Here is a 17,428-nt window from a genome sequence, read left to right as displayed (position 1 = left end):
CATTAAAATGAGAATGTTTAAGCAAAATAGGTTTTGTTTATTTGGGCAGTTTCTGCAACAGAGAGGCAATTGGTGCATTTTTAAGTTAAGTTGCTTCATTATTATTGTCTATTACAGATTTTAATCAAAATTGCTCCCAAGAAGACATACAAAAGGCCAAAAGATATATGAAAAATGCTCAACTTCACTAGCTATTAGGGAAATGCAAATCAAAACCACAATGAGCTATTACCTCACAGCTGTTAGAATGGCTATTATTAACAAGACAAATAATAACAAGTGTTGGAAAGGTTATGGACAAAAAGGACTTCTCATACACTGTTGGTGGGAATGCAGATTGGTACAGCCACTATGGAAAATTGTATGGAGATTCCTCAAAAAATTAAGAAGACAATTACCATATGAACCAGTGATCCCTCTTCCGGATATCTACTCCCCAAATAAAAAAACAACAACACATTTATTTGTAAAGATATATGTGCTCCAATGTTCATTGCATCTTTAATTATGGTGACCAATACATGGAAACAACCAAAGTATCCTTCTATAGATGATTGGATAAAGAAGATGTGGACAGAATACACAATGGAATACTATTCTGCCATAAGAAAAGATGAAATACTGCCACTTGCGACAACATGGATAGATCTTGAGTTTATTATGCTGAGCGAAATAAGTCAAACTGAAAAAGTCAAGAACCATATGATTTCACTGATATGTGAGATATAATACTGAAAGCAACAAAGGAACAACACAAACAAATAAATAAACAAAAACTCATAGACACAAACAATAGTTTAGTAGTTACCAGAGAGAAAGGAGGGAGGGGGGTAGTAGATGAGGGTAAATGGGGTCAAATATATGGTAATGGAAAGAGAACTGACTCTGGGTGGTGAACACACAATGCAATATATAGATGATGTCTTATAGAATTGTACACTTGAAACCAATAGAATTTTACTAGCCAGTGTCACCCCAATAAATTTAATAAATAAAAAAATAAATAAAAACATAATTTATAAAAAATGAAATAAAATAAAGAAGTCATTTAATCTCTTGGCAAAAAAGCACACTTTAAATCTTCAACTAATTTAAATGACTAAAGCTGCTCCTCTCAATGGCTCTGAAATCATGGTCTTTCATTGCCAAAAACTGTGCAAATAAAATGAGAACTGAGAGTGATTTGTACCATATGTAATGTATACTGTCTGAAGATGGCAGCAAGAAAGCTGGGGAAGTGAAATAATTTGATCTGCAAATCATACTTAAAGAAATTTAGAGAAGTAAATTAAAAAAAAATTCCCTGATTACCGCAGAAAGTGATATAAGCCTCTTTAATTGGTCTATTCAGCAGAAGAACTGCTTCAAAATACCAGATTAGTTGGGTATCGGATGACACAATCAGAAAGACATTACCAGAAAAAATGTACAGACTACTGACAGAAATAAATGATTTCTAGAACAATGTAGGCATGGTGGGTTCTCAACCAGGATACAGGGAGCAAAATCATACCGATATAAATGAATCCTAAATTACATGTTTTATTTCTTAATTAATATACACACTCCCACAGTATATGTGAGAAAACTACCAGAAATAGAAGACGGCATGGTTTGTAAGCTCAGTTTCAGAGATCATGTGCTAACACAGCTGAAGGAAAATCACATACCAGGAACACAGAATATTTATTTAAGAAAGTGGAAAACTATTTTGAAGTGGTATGAAAGTTCGGAGCTTTTGAAAAAGAACTTTTTACATACCAAACAAGCTTTATCCTTTCATTCTGTTTGGGCGGAGTGGGGGAGAAGGGCGGAATGAAAGGAATAGAAAGAAAAAGAAAAGAAAAACAAAGAGATAAAGATAAATTTGCTTCTCACTAAATAGAAACTATACTGCATTTTGTTTTGTTTTATGTCCATTTAGCTATAGTTGCTGAATGTAAGCTTGGGTCAGGCAACTTGCCATATTATACTTCTTATCAGAAAGCTTGACAATTTATATATTCTTTTGGGGTTGGTGATAGATAACATAAAGGTATCGTGCTCTTCATTGTGATAATTAAATTTTCAAGAATAAAATATTTTTTTAAATTATGAAGTAAGCCATGGTCATTGTAAAAATTAAAGTATGTAAATATGTATAAAGTAAGAAGTGAAAGCACTCTTCCCTTATCCCCCAGGGTGAATCACAATGAAAGGTTTGACATGGATCCTTCCAGGCCTTTTGTGCTTATATAAACACACACACAGAGACATACACACTATAGTAGTATGTAGGACCCAACACCCATCTTATTTGTGGGCAATTTTTCTCTTATTAATATATTTCTGGGTGTTTAAGTAGCCTCAGAATTGTTGACTTATAAACAAGCCTGGAATGAACATCCTTATACATGTTCATTCAACTTCTAAAAATAGAGATTCTAGAATATAATTGCTATGTCAAAGGCAGAATGCATTTTAAATTAGGATTGAAGCTGCTGAATTGACTTCTAAACAGGTACACCCCACAAAGAGTTCATGAGTGCACCTTTTATTCTACTTTCTCCCCAAATCCAAATACAACCAATTTTGGTTTTATTTTTTGCCATTTTTACAGGGAAAAATGAAATTTCAATGAAGTTTAAAATTTTATATAAAATTTATTGCTGCTTCAATTATTGGTTCGAACTCTTGACTCTTTGGAAACTTCATTTATTGAATCCTCAATCCCATGGATCTTTAACTTTTCCCCTGAAAATTTTTAAAAATAAATAGTAATATATGTCAGCAGTGCTTTACACTTCTTCATGCCTCAGTCTAATTTTTCCATTAAATAAAAAAGTGTATCTAAAATGACATGTGAATCAAAAGAGTTGCAATTCTTTATGCGAAATAACATTTCACATTGTAGCTCTCACCTCTTCTGAGAACTTGCTCCATCAATTATCTTCTATTCATTTATAGATTCAATCTTTACCTCTCCAATGGTTCTTTCATTCACACTTAAAATATCTCAACTTTCTTCCATTTAAAAATAAACCCTCTTGTGGGGAATGACATAAGTAAAATGGTGGAGTAGGAAGCTCAAACTCTACACCCTCCACAGAAATTTTTTAAAAGGCAGCAACTGTCAGAACCAACTTTGTCAGAACTCTGGAAAACAGGCAAAGATTTACAGTAACCAAGTGAATGCTAAATCAAGAAATAGGCAACTTAAAATAGTAAAAAAGGTTTGTGGCATTTTTACTTGCTTTTGCTCCACCTTGTCCCCAGCTCAGAGATAATCTTGAAGACAGCAGACCACATTCCCAGTGTAGAACCCTGGTCCCTGGTTCCAAAGGAAGCAGGTAATACCTTATTCACAAATTGTTGTGTTTTTCTGTTCTAACTTGTCAAGAAGCTACCTGAAGGACTGACACAAGGCACTCATCTAATTTTGCAGAACTCAGAACTCATTCAGGGCTGAAAAGTGCCAACATTTTCATTTGTGTGCATTGCTCAAAAACATTGTAAAGTGAACTAAAAACCAGTGGCTACATAGGGTAAAGATTGTGGTTGAGACTATGGACTGAAAATCTGGGGAGATGTTATTTGGGAAATTAGGGTATTCTAAAGTGTCTGTGTAATATCAAAGAATTCAGAAAGCCATACACGTCAGTGCAGGACTCATGCTCAGAAAGACCTGAGAAGACCGTAAATTTTAATCTCTGGCTGATCTCTAAGCTGAATTCAAGCAGGAAATGAAGGCTAAGGCAGATTTGTAAATAGCCTAGCTAATTGGTTTTTCATCATCATCATCGTCATTATAGCTCTTAACATGAGATCTACCCTCTTAGCACATTTTTAAGTGTGCATTACAGTATTGTTAACTATAGGCGCTATGTTGTCCACTAGATCTCAAGCTCTTCTTCATCTTGTATAAACTGAAATTTTCTACCCTTTGACTAATACCTCACCATTTTCCTCTCCCCCAGCTCCTGGCACCCACCATTATACTCTCTGTTTCTATGAGTTTGACTATTTTAGATTATTCATATAAGTGATATAATGTAGGTTGTGTGCTTTTGTATCTGGCTTATTTCACTTAACATAATGTCCCCCAGGTTCATCCAAGTTGTCTCAAATGGCAGGATTTCCTTCTTTTTTAAGGCTGAATAATATATATATATATATATATATATATATATATATATATATATATATATATATATATATATATATATATGACTAATGCACACACACAAGGTCTGACAATTAAGTTCGCAAACTCATCCTAGAAAAAGTGCTACATACCTCATTGCTGAATATCACTATGGTCACCTTCAAAGTACTCCCCTTGGGAAGCCATGCACCGATGCCAGCACCTAGTCCACACTTCAAAGCAATTTTGGAACTATTTTTCTGGAATGGCCATCATAGCTGTCATTGCATTACCCTTGATGTCCTGAATGTCATCAAAATGTCTTTCTTTCAATATTTCCTTTCTCTTTGGGTAAAGAAAGAAGTCATTGGGGGCCAGATCAGGTGAGTAGGGAAGGTGTTCCAATACAGTTATTTGTTTACTGGCTACAAAATCCCTCACAGACAGTGCCGTGTGAGCTGGTGCATTGTTGTTATGCAAGAGCCATGAATTGTTGGCGAAAAGTTCAGGTCGTGTAACTTTTTCACGCAGCCTTTTCAGCACTTCCAAACAATAAACTTGGTTAACTGTGTGTTCAGTTGGTACAAATTTATAATGAATAATCCCTCTGATATCAAAAAAGGTTAGCAACATCGTTGCAACAAGTTCACGAATGTAATTGTCAGACCCTGTATACCAATAACAAAAGATGAATACAAGTCACATTTTATTTCTGCAATTACAGAGGTGCTGAAAGTGGTTACCATCAGTGTCCAGACACTTCTGATTATGGCGAACTGCTACTTGACCGACGTTGACCAAAGTGTCTGCTTATATACACTTTTATGGCACCCCCGGTATATTTTGGATATTAATCGCTTATTGGGTATGTAATTTACAAGTATCTTCTCCCATTCAGTAGGTCGCCTTTTTGTTTTGTTGATAATTTCCTTTGCGGTGCAAAAGCTTTTTAATTTGATGTAGTCCCATTTATTTTTGCTTTTTTTTTTTGTCTTTGCCCTAAGAGATATATCCAAAAATATATGGCTAAGACCTATGTCAGTGTTTATTGCTTATGTTTTCTTCTAGGAAGGTATAATGTAAAGTGTTTTGAAGATACACTGTGATATAATCTAGAATGCTGGCTTAGCTACTTGCTCACTGGACAAATCCCTTAATCTCAGTGATCATGAGTTTCCTCATCTTAAAAAAAGAGGGCGATTATTCATGTTTTATATGGAAGTTATGAAGGTAAAATTAGGATGTGTACATAAAGGGCCTAACATTTTGCTCAACACATAATACACCCTCAAAAAATTGTAAATGTTATCTCCATCTCCCCCCATAAGCACTTAACAGAACCCCAGTTATAGAGTAGGTGCTTAGTACATCCTTGAATCAATGAATAAATGCTTCACCCAGTCTGTCCATGTCCTCACAATTTCACGTTCTGGATCTCCCTCTCCATGGTGTTCTAGAGCCAGGTCATACCAGCTTATAAGAGCTGATTATGTACAACTCCTCACAATTCTGTGTTCAATACTGTCTCATTGGTAGCTTGAAGTCAGTAATGGTGGTAGTGTTTACACAATAAAAAATAATCAAATGCTACAAATTAGGCTTTCTCCTTCTCCTCCCAAATCAGTTTAGCAGCATACCACTGGCCCACCTGACTTATATACAGCAATATGGCAATGAATAGGAAAAACAGCAGAGATGATAATGACTGGAATTTATATAATGTGTGTGACAAATAGAGTGTATTTTGGTGTCTGTTAAATCATAAGAGCCACTAGGTGTGAAAAATGTTGACTTTCTATAATTTGAATATGTTTTCAACAACAAAAAAATGTTTTAAAAAGACAACAGTGATTTGTGCTAGAGAATTTAACTATATGGGATCTGGAAAGGAGTAAGAATTTAGTTAGAGATAAAGCAGCATGGTACCCCGTCTTGTAAATGGAAATACTATCTTTCTTGACTAAAGTCAGTAATCCAGATCTGATGCTTTTGAAGGTATTTCTGGAAGTGTAGTATATTGAACAGTACCCTGGACTAGAGATAAGAAGATATTTCTCTCTAGTCTTAAATAGGTCGTTTGTTAGTCAGGTGTCAAGATAGATCACAAATAACATGGGATACAAATTTAAGTGAGAATCACATGTAATGTTGTGTTGGAATATCTTTTATAAATCTTAGCATGCTATTTAAATTATTACTATGATGAGGCTGTGACTTTATGATCTTTGACTCATTTTACTACCAGATTGTCTGTCAAATGAATTTCTGTCATACTAGGGGCAGGATGGTAAAATTAGTAATGACTAACGAACTTTTTCAATAATTATTGGCATTGTAAAAATAAACTATACTCAATCCATGTCAATTTTTTTTCTTAATCATAGTGAGCAACAGAAATCTCAAGATCTCTCTATTTTCTGCTGCTGGTTGAGAGAAATAATTCTTCTATCATGATATGTCTAATACCTTCTTGGAATAATAATTTGGAAAGGAAGTGCAAAGACAAATACTTGTAGGAAAAGTCCCCAGTTCTTCCTCATATAGTGATTTTCTAGTAACATTTATTGCAGGGTTTGTAAAATTATAAAAAAAAAAATTGTAGGCTTATTGTAGAGCTGACTTCTAATTTCATTTGTCTTTGTAGTATACATGCAGTCCCTTCCTTCTCATAGTTTCTCATCTAAAACAAGCACCAGTGATTTAGTACAGCCCCACAAACACTGAACAAGATCATAAAGAGAGAGAATATACTTGATGTATTAGTATAAGGAACAATAGGATAAGCAACAGAACCAGCAACAACAAAAATACTTTCTCATTTAGGTTTTACATTACCTGGGAGCCTGACTTCTCATTCAATTCCCAGTTCTGTTATTAGCACAACACACTGCCTTAGGCAAATCATTTAACCTCCTTGTGTGCTTGACTTTCTGTGAAGAGAATGAAGCAATGACACAGCTTAATGTTTATGCAATACTTAGGGCCCCTGGAAGCATAATGGCACAGTGTGTTGATGATGGAGATAAGAAAAACATATATACAGCGGTACCTCGGTTTTCGAACGTCTCCATTGACCAACATTTCGGTTTACGAATGTGATAATTTTATGGATCTATGGTATCATTAGATAGCAAAATTCATGCGAAATTTGCAGTATTAGGGGTTGATTTTGAAGGTCTGGAACAGATTGATCCATTTTGTGTTACTTTCTATGGGGAAACCGTGCCTCAGTTTTCGATCGTTTCAGAACTCGAACACTCATCCAGAACGCATTATGCTCGAAAACTGAGGTACCACTGTGTGTGTGTGTGCATATATTCAAATGAATGTAATTTGGTACCTGAAAATCTCAGAGCCAATCATTATAGCAACCATTTAACTTAAAGGAAGAGAGTTAAGATAAACAAAATACAGAGGAAATAAAATAATTATAAATATAAGCTAGAATAAATGTTTTTAGATATTATTAAAGATTTATCTAGATGTTCTTATTATTAGAATTTAAACAATTCACTAGCCTATCAATTTCATAAAAAAATGAAATTTAATTTTAAATGTTTAGTGTCAAAATTCTAGAAAGTAAAAAGACATCACCTTAACTACATTGGTTACATTTCTCCATTAAACATTTAGAAATATAACTAGCATGTAGCAAGCTCTGTGTTACACATTTTAAGTGTAAAAATGAAGAACAAGGGTCTTATCCTAAAGACATGAGAAATACTAAAATAAATTTATGACATTTTCAAAAAGTTATGGAAACAAAGTCAGGGAACACTTATTATGTCCAGAGGGGTTTTGAAATAATACCTAGAAAAGGTGAAAATGAACAAGGCCTTAGAGGATGATATAGGATTTAACTAAGTAGGAAGAGGGTTTCAGGTTAAAAAAAAAGTTAGAGCTTTTCTAATTTCTAAAATCTCTGTGACAATATTTCATTATAGGATCATTAATTCATCTGTTAGAATCATATTTGATCCTATCTTAATCATTTTTTTCAAGGAAGTTTTTTTCCAGACATATAACAGAGAAGGTTCATAATCCATCCAAAGCATGGCCAGACCCAAAATTAGCATTTGAATAAAAAGAAATTTTTCTTCCTAATTTATCTCATCATAGTATTAGATCGGTGCAAAAGTAATTGTGGTTTAAAGGTTAAAAATAATTGCAAAAACAGCAATTACTTTTGCACCAATCTAATATAATACTAGTTCTACGAAAGGGTCTTTCATATTTCCAAGATACACTTACAGCTTTCAAGAAAAAAACAAACAACAAAAAAAAAGCATTAAATAGCAATGTGTACCATTAGTACTTCCTGACATTTTACATAACTTATATTTTACTGAGGTGTTATAGCAACTCATCCTTTTTACTAGAGAATTTAAAAACTAAGCAGTTCATATTCATATACACAGACATACTTGCTATTAAAAGGAACCAAAGTTCTTATTTTCCTCAAGTCTGATATCAATACCCAGGGAAAGACTCCAATACCAATCATGATATAAATAATGCCCATATCAGAGTTTTGTAACTTTTCTTTTAAGAAAGTGAGTCAAACTTTGGATTCATGCGACACCAGTCCAAGACAAAGGATGTAATACTAAATCAAGAATGTTCAGCACTGGGGCACATATATCTTCACAGATAAACGTTTTCAGATTTTTTGGGTAGATACCCAGGAGAGGGATTGCGGGGTCATATGGTAATTCTATTTGTAATTTTTTGAGGAACCTCCACACTGTCTTCCATAGCGGCTGCACCAGTCTGCATTCCCACCCACAGTGTATGAGGGTTTCTTTTTCTCCACAGCCTCTCCAACACTTGTTACTATTTGTCTTGTTGATGATAACCATTCTGACTGGGGTGAGGTGATATCTCGTTGTGGTTTTTATTTGCATTTCTCTGATGATTAGTGATGTTGAGCATTTTTTCATATGTCTATTGGGCATCTGTATGTCCTCTTTGGAGAAATGTCTATTCTGGTCTTCTGCCCATTTTTTAACTGGATTGTTTGGGTTTTTTGTTGAGTTGTATGACTGTCTTATATATTTTGGATATTAGCCCCTTTTCCGAGGTGTTGTTTGAAAATATCTTCTCCCATTCGGTTGGTTGCCTCTTTATTTTGTCGATGGTTTCTTTTGCTGTGCAGCTTTTTAGTTTGATATAGTCCCATTCATTTATTTTAGCTTTTACTTCCCTTGCATTCTTGAGGTCAAATTCATAAAATCCTGTTTGAACCCAAGGTCCATAAGTTTAGTACCTATGTCCTTTTTATTTTCGTTTTTTCTATTTCTTTTTTTTTTTAGGAGGGCGCAGCTCACAGTGGCCCATGTGTGGATCGAACTGGCAACCTTGGTGTTATCAGCACCTCGCTCTAACCAACTGAGCTAACCAGTCACCCAAGTACCTATGTTCTGTGCAGTTTATTGTTTCAGGACTTATGTTTGGGTCTTTGATTCATTTTGAGTTAGTTTTGGTACACAGTGACAGATAGCAGTCTAGTTTCATTCTTTTGCATGTGGCTTTCCAATTCTTCCAGCACCATTTATTAAAGAGGCTGTCTTTTTTCCATTGTTTGTTTTTGTCTCCTTTGTCAAAAATTATCTGTTTGTATTTATGTGGGCTTATTTCTGGGTTTTTTTTCAGTTATACTACATTGGTCTGTATGTCTGCTTTTCTGCCAATACCATACTGTTTTGATTATTGTTGCCCTGTAGTACAAGCTGAAGTCAGGGAGTGTGATACCTCCAGCATTGTTCATTTTTTTTAGGATCCCTTTGGTTCTTTGGTGTCTTTTGTGATTCCAAACAAATCTGATGATTTTTAATCTATTTTTTTAAATGCCACTGGGATTTTGACAGTGATTGCATTAAATCTGTATATTGCTTTGAGTAATATGGCCATTTTAACTATGTTGATTCTTCCAATCCATGACCATGGAATGTCTTTCTATTTCTTTGTGTCTTCTTCAATTTCTTTCAAAAATGTCAGTATATAGGTCTTTCACATCCTTGGTTAAGTTTAGTCCTAGGTATTTTATTCTTTTTGCTGCAATTACAAAAGGAATTGTTTGTTTTTAATTTCTTTTTCTGAGATTTCATTGTTAATATATAGGAATACAGTGGACTCTTGTACGTTGATTTTGTAGCCGGCAACTTTACTGTATTCGTTTATTGTTTCTCATAGCTTAGTGATGGAGTCTTTAGCGTTTTCTATATATAGCATCATGTCATCTGCAAAAAGTGACATTTTAACTTCTTCATTCCCCATTGGGATGCCTTTTATTTATTTAATTTGCCTGATTGCTCTGGCTAGGACTTCCAATACTTTGGTATGGTGAGAAGGGGCATCCCCGTCTTCTTTCTGATCATAGAGGAGAAACTTTCAGTTTTTCACCATTAAGTGTGATATTAGCTGAGGATATATATATATATATATATATATATATATATATATATATATATATATATATAATATAATTTATTATGTTGAGGTACTTTCCTTCTATTAAGTGATTTAATCATAAATGGATGTTGTATCTTGTCAAATGCTTTTTGTGTATCTATTGATGTGATCATACGATTTTTGTGCTTTATTTTGTTTATGTGGTGTATCACATTAATCAATATGCATATGTTTAACTATGCTTGTACCTCTGGAATGGATCCCACTTGATCATGATGTATAGTCTTTTTAATGTATTGTTGTATTCAATTTGCTAGTATTTTGTTAAGGATTTTTGCATCTGTATTCATCAGAGATATTGATCTGCAGTTTTCGTTTTTTTGTGCTATCCTCAGCAGATTTTGATATCAGGGTAATGTTAGCCTCATAAAATGAGTTAGGAAATATTACCTTTGCTTTAATGTTTTGGAATAATTTGAGGAAGACAGGTATTAAATCGTTTTTGGTAGAATTCACTAGCGAAGCTATCTGGTCTTGGAGTTTTGCTTTTAGGGAGTTTTTGGATGATTACTTCAATTTCCTCATGGTTGATCAGTCTATTTAGATTCTCCAGTTCTTCATGATTCATTCTAGGAAGGTTATATGCTATATCCAAGAACCTGTCCATTTCTTCGATGTTATTGAATTTTGTGGCATATAGTCCTTCATAGTGTTCTTATATGATCCTTTGTATTTGTGTGGTATTCATTGTAACTTCCCCACTTCCATTTATTATTTTATTTGTGTCTTTTCTCTTTTTGCTTAGTGAGTCTAGCCAGGGACTTGTCAATTTTATTAATCTTTTCAAGGAAGTATGTCGTTGTTGCATTAATTTTTCCTATTGTCTTTTTATTCTCTATGTCATTTCATTCTGATGTAATTTGTGTTATTTACTCCATTCTTCTGACTTTGGGATTCATTTCTTCTTCTTTTTGTGCTTCTTTAAGATGTAATGTTAGGTTGTTTATTTGGGATTTTTCTTGTTTCTTGAGATAGTCTGTAATTATATAAATTTCCCTCTTAATCCTGCTTTCTCTGCACCCCAATAATTTTGATACCATGTATTTTCATTCTCATTTGTTTCTATGTATCTTTTGATCCCTCCATTTATTTATTCTTTGACCCAGTCATTCTTCAGTAGCATGTTATTTAATCTCCACATATTCGTGGTATTTCCTGCTTTCTTTTTACAGTTGATCTCCAATTTCAAAGTACTGGGATCACAGAATATGCTTGGGAAGATTTCTGTCTTCTTAAATTTGCTGAGGCTATTTTTGTGTCCTAGCATATAGCCTATACTTGAGAATGTTCCATGTGCAATAGGAAAGAATGTGTAGTCTGGTGTTCTAGAATGAAATGCTCTGTAAATGTCAATTATATCCATTTGGTCTAATGTGTCTTTTAAGGCTGATATTTCCTTATTGATTTTCTGTTTGGATGATCTATGCATAGCTGTCAATGGTGTATTTAGGTCCCCTACTATCATTGTGTTTTTGTAAGTTTCTCCCTTTAGTTTTGTAAGTTTCTCCCTTTAGTTGCTTTGTAGTTTTGGTGCTCCCTGATTGGGAGCATATATATTGATAAGTGCTATATCTTCTTGTTGTAATGTCAGCTTTATCATTATAAAATGTACGTCTTTGTCTCTTGGTAACTTTTTTATCCTGAAGTTTGTTTTGTCACATGTAAGTATTGTTACACCTGCTTTTCTCTGGATGCCATTTTCTTGGAGTATCCTTATCCACCCTTTCTCTTTGAATCTATATTTGTCCTTGCAGCTGAGACATGTCTCTTGAAGGCAACATATGGTTGTGTTTTGTTTTTTGATCCAATCTGCTACTCTGTGCCTTTTTTACTGGTTATTTCAGTCCATTTAAATTATTGATATATGAGGATTTTCTACAGCCATTTTATCTTTCGTTTTCTGGGAGCTTGGTGTCTCCATTGTTTCTGTGTCTTTGTGTTTCTGTCTGTTGTTTTAGTTTGGTGCTAGTCTATGATTATTTGCCCTCTGTTTTTTATGTTATTTGTCTCAGTTCTGTTTTTTATTTTCTTTTGAGTGCTTACCATTACGTTTAGGAAAAAGAAAGTTTCATATATACAGTAGTCCTTTTCCTTCAGCATACCTCTTATCTGCATTCCCCTTTGCAAATTCAGACTTTTACTGCCTCCCTTTTTATGTTTTTGTTGTCACAAATTATCCCTATTTATGCTGTGCATTCATTACTGAGTTGCAGTAGCAAATTGTCTTCTTTTCTGTCTCTCTCTTTTTTTAAAAAACATTTTTGCCTCCTTTACCCTTTACGGTATTTTTAAGTGTATAGTGCCCTATTCTCTGCAGGGGTTGCCATTTCCTACTGATGTCTGTCTGTTAGTAATCTTACACATAGTTTTATATCCTTTTGTCTTTTTGTTTCAGGTAGAATAACCTCCTTCAGTATGCCCTGTAATGCAGGCCTTGTGGTGGAAAATTCCCTCAGCTTCTGTATATCTGGAAAGACATTTATTCCTCCTTCATATCTAAAGGATAACTTTGCTGCATATATTATTCTTGGCTCATAATTTCTCTCTTTCAATAGCTTGCATATTTGGTTCCACTCCCTCCTGGCTTGTAGAGTTTCTGCTGAAAAATCTGATGATAATCTAATGGGCTTCCCTTTGTATGTTACCATCTTCTTTTCCTTGGCTGCCTTGAGGATTCTTTCTTTGTTGTTGATTTTATACAGCTTCAATACAATATGCCTTGGAGAAGGCCTGTTGGGATTGAGGTAATTCTATTTGCTTCTTAGATTCGAGGATCCATTTCTTTCCATAGATTTGTGAAGTTCTCATTGACTATTTGTTTGAGTAGGTTCTCTGTGCCCTTCTCGCTCTCTCTTCTCCTCCTCGTATACCCATTATTCTTATTTGCTCTTTCTGATGAAGTCAGATAGTTCTTGTAGAGTTCTTCCATTTCTTTCAACTCTTAAGTCTCTCTCTTATTCCATCTGCATGATTTGCAGATTTCTATCTTCGATATCACCAATTCTGTTATTTATCTGGTCAGCTCTATTTACTAAGCTGGCTATTTCATTTTTCATCTCTTTTATTGAGTCCTGCAGCTCCAGAATTTCTATTTGGATCTTTTTAAAATTTTCAGTCACTTTGGTAAAATATTCATTTTGTTTGTTGATTTTATTTCTGAATTCACTAAACTACCTGTCTGGGTTTTCTTGCATCTCATTGAGTTTTTTTGGAACTGCAATCCTGAATTCTCTGTCATTTAAGTCACATATTTCCATGTCTTTAAGTTTATGTTCTGGAGATTTTCCAGTTTGTTTTTGAGATGCATTGTTACCTTGGTTATTCCTAGTAATTAATGGATTATTTCTCTTCCTGGGCATCTACAGGAATGAATTCTGCAGCAGGTTGATGGTAATAGGCCTTTCTTTTGTTGGTTAGTAGGTAGCACTGGAGAGTTATTTTCTCTTGCCCTGTTCATGATTTTTCAGTGGAACATTCCCTGAGGAGGTTAGCATCTCCTCTGTGACCAGGTCACCTCGGTCTCTGGGCACCACCTTTGTGAGAGAATGTGGTGGGTGATGGGTTCTGAGCCTCTGAAATCCCAGTGCTGCCCCTGAAGCCAGATGCAGAGCTGTGTACCTCAGCAGCCCTGGTTGCCCCTGCTGGGGTCAGCTGGTAAAAGTGGGGGTGGGGTGGCGTGGAATGGGAGAAGCAGCTAGTGTGTTTGTGGCTTTGTTCTCCTGCCAGTAATTGTGACTGCCAGACCTCAGCTCCCTTGCCTCTGTATCTCCATCATTGTCACTCGGATTCGCCACAGTGTGCATCTACTGCTCTGGAACTGTCTCTCCATTTCTCAGGGCTGTAAATTTTCAGCTCTTTAACCTGAAACTGTTACCATTTCTTCTGGGGCCCATTGCTAGCACTGGGAGGGTACAGAGGAGGTGAGCTCTGGGAGGGTGGGGGAAGCCGGCCAGGTTCTGTGGCTTAGTTTTCTACCTGGCAGTGAGGGCTGTTAGACCACAGCTGTTGCATTTCTGTATTTGGTCTTTGCCCCAAGGTCTGCTCCAATTGCTGGGTTCAGCCATATTATATGCTCATGTCTCAGGCAGGAATACTTGGGGCCACACAGAGTGCACCTGCAGGTTGAATCCTTCCCTCTCTGGGAACTGCAATTAGCTCTGGACTGTGCCCATGGTATCTGTCTGTGCTCTAGTCCTTTCCCTTCTCCCCTGATTGTCCTGATTCGCCCACCTTCAGATGTTTTGATGTGTGAATCTCTCAGATGTGTTTGTGTGTTGCACAAGGGATCCTGTGTTGAATTACAGCTTTTCAACTTGTTGTAACTTCAAAGGGAGAGATCAAGGAGGTTCGCTCACGCTGCTATGTTTCTGATGTCTGGAACACGGTTCTATATTCAATTAAATCATCTCAAATACATATTGAGAACCTATCTTGCAAGGCATGGTACTGAGGACTATAAAACTTCCTTAGGTGAATAAGACAATCCTTGTTCAAAATATTTTATATCACACGATAAAAGAGGCAAATACAAAAAAGCTACACTATAGTAATATAGTATACTATTCTTTCACTAAAATGTTTAAAAATTAAGTGTTTAAAGCATTTGTAAATATGCCTCAGATAGCATGTCCTTGTATCTTATTTGATGATAATAAATTATTTAATATTTTTGGATGTGGTAATTGTATTTTGGTTAAGTTTTTTTTTTTTTAATCTTTATCTCTTCTAGCCTTATCAGGGTGATCATTTCATAAGTTGTAGAAATGTCTACTCACTATGTTGTACACCTGAAACTAATATAATATTGTATGTCAACTGTAATTGAAAAAAAATGAAATAAAAAAATCCTTAATTCTTAAAGACACAAACTAAAATATTTATGAGTGAAACAATGTATCAAAATTTTGTGTCAAAATAATCTGAGGGGGGAGTGAATGGAAATAACGTTAGCCATGAATTGTTATAGTAGTTAAATTTGTGATAGGTACATGGGAGTTCATTACTGCTCCTTTTGTATGAGTTTGAAATTTCACATAATAAATAATACATGTAGAGATCTACCTTTTCACAAACAAATAACTGTCATTCTTCCAGAGACCAAAATTATTTCATGTGAAGCTCACTTCCTAAGTATTAGATATTACTGCTATACATTTATAATTTTAAAACTAACAATGCAAGTACCAGAACAACATTTACTTAAAATTTTTCCAGGAGTCCTGTCTGATTTCTAGCCCCTTCTGCTGTATTAGGTTGCACATATCCCTTCTCTGGTGTAAGAATGATCTGTAACAAATCCAAAGAAAGCAGTGGAGGAGTCAGTCTCCTTTGAAGACCCTGAGGTAGTACCTAGAATTGCCAACCACCTGGTATCAAATGAGACAATATGAAATTAAGACCTCAATTAAATGTCTGATACAATTTATTAATGTAGGGATTCAATAGCAACAGCCACTTTCGTTATATGTCTCAATTTTCTATACTGTCTGGGTCAATCGTCAGTGGTGTACACAGCTCTGAGAGCCACCTGTCGCCCAGCCTTCCAAATAATGGTTTCGCCAGTGTTTTCTCACTTCTTCCCACAGCTGTTCTTCGAGTTTGTTCAAACACTGCTTCCAAATCAAATGTGTGAGCTATTTTCCAAACCCCGTGAAGCCCATGGTGACCGCCAGCCGCGGGTCCAGTCCCAATATGTCTGAGCCTGTCACTTCGCTGGGCCCCAGGTGCTCCATGGCCACCCTCCTTCCACAGAATGAGCATCAGCCACAGCTCAAAGAGCTACAGAAGACTCAGAAACATACTTTTAAATTTTAGCTGTAATTTCATAGACTCTCAGTGCCCACATGAGAGCATCATATTTGAAGTTCGATATAAAATTACATGTCTTACCCTTCTAATGGCAAACAGTCAAATTGATTTCATACTGCCTAGACTAAATCATTTACCTTCAAGGAAACTGACATTTGCCTTCTGTCAGGATCTCTTTCAAGATCATGAAAGAGCCTCACACAATCATGTGCAGAAATGGTCTGAATATTCTTCCAGTGTCTGGATACAATACAAATGAGCTTATTCATCTCTAAATTGACCTAATCTGACTCACGCTAGGAATTGCAGAACATAACACTGGGCATTTCAGAACGTGCATCAGTAGTCAGTGAAAATGACTGCCATTCATTGAATGACTACAATATGTCAGTTTTCTATATAGATTCTTAGGTAATCCTCACAACTACTTTACAAAGGTAATATTATCTTCCTTTACATGTGAAAACCCTAAGTCTCAGAGAGATCAATGAACTTGATCAAGGCCAAATAAGCAGTACGAAATAGCAGGATGAAATCCAACCCTATTCGATCACAAACCCACACCCCTTAACCAGTATACTCCACTTCCTTGTCTGGGTTCTGACCAGTTCAAGAATGATTCCATCTCTTGATATCTCAAAGCACTCTTAAATTACGTTTGCAGAGAGGATTGTGATCACAGCTTGGAAGAACCAGTCTAATCCTTTAATAGGCGTGTTTTTAAAGTCCATTTGCTAGAAGTAACACCAGAATGTTGGACTACATTTCTTTGATCCATTAGGACATTATAGTAGGACACCTGGCCAAGTATTGACAAAATAGAGAATTGTCGGGGAATTCTTTTCTCTTAGGACAAGTTTTCTTCAACTAAACTTTTGTAATGAGATAGAGAAAAATGTAGTCAATGGAATTCACATTAGGGAAAGGGCTTTATTTGTCTAGAAGAAGAAATTAATTGACAAACATATTCGGTAGAAAAGTTGAGACAGAGTTTTATGTTACATAAGTTGTTAACTATAAGAACAT

At 35.3% G+C, this 17,428-nt stretch overlaps 1 pseudogene; it reads right to left on the bottom strand.

The window, feature by feature from the left end:
- Positions 1-16,326, bottom strand: part of LOC148754630 (histone H3.3A-like) — a 28,348-nt pseudogene extending 12,022 nt beyond the window's left edge.
- Between the last annotated feature and the right edge of the window lie 1,102 nt (positions 16,327-17,428).

The sequence above is a fragment of the Rhinolophus sinicus genome, chromosome 18 (genome assembly GCF_057876585.1).
Source record: "Rhinolophus sinicus isolate RSI-liver-muscle chromosome 18, RSI-T2T, whole genome shotgun sequence".
NCBI lineage: Eukaryota > Metazoa > Chordata > Mammalia > Chiroptera > Rhinolophidae > Rhinolophus > Rhinolophus sinicus.
Note: the sequence above shows the minus strand (reverse complement) of the source record. Positions and strands in the feature narration are given on the sequence as shown.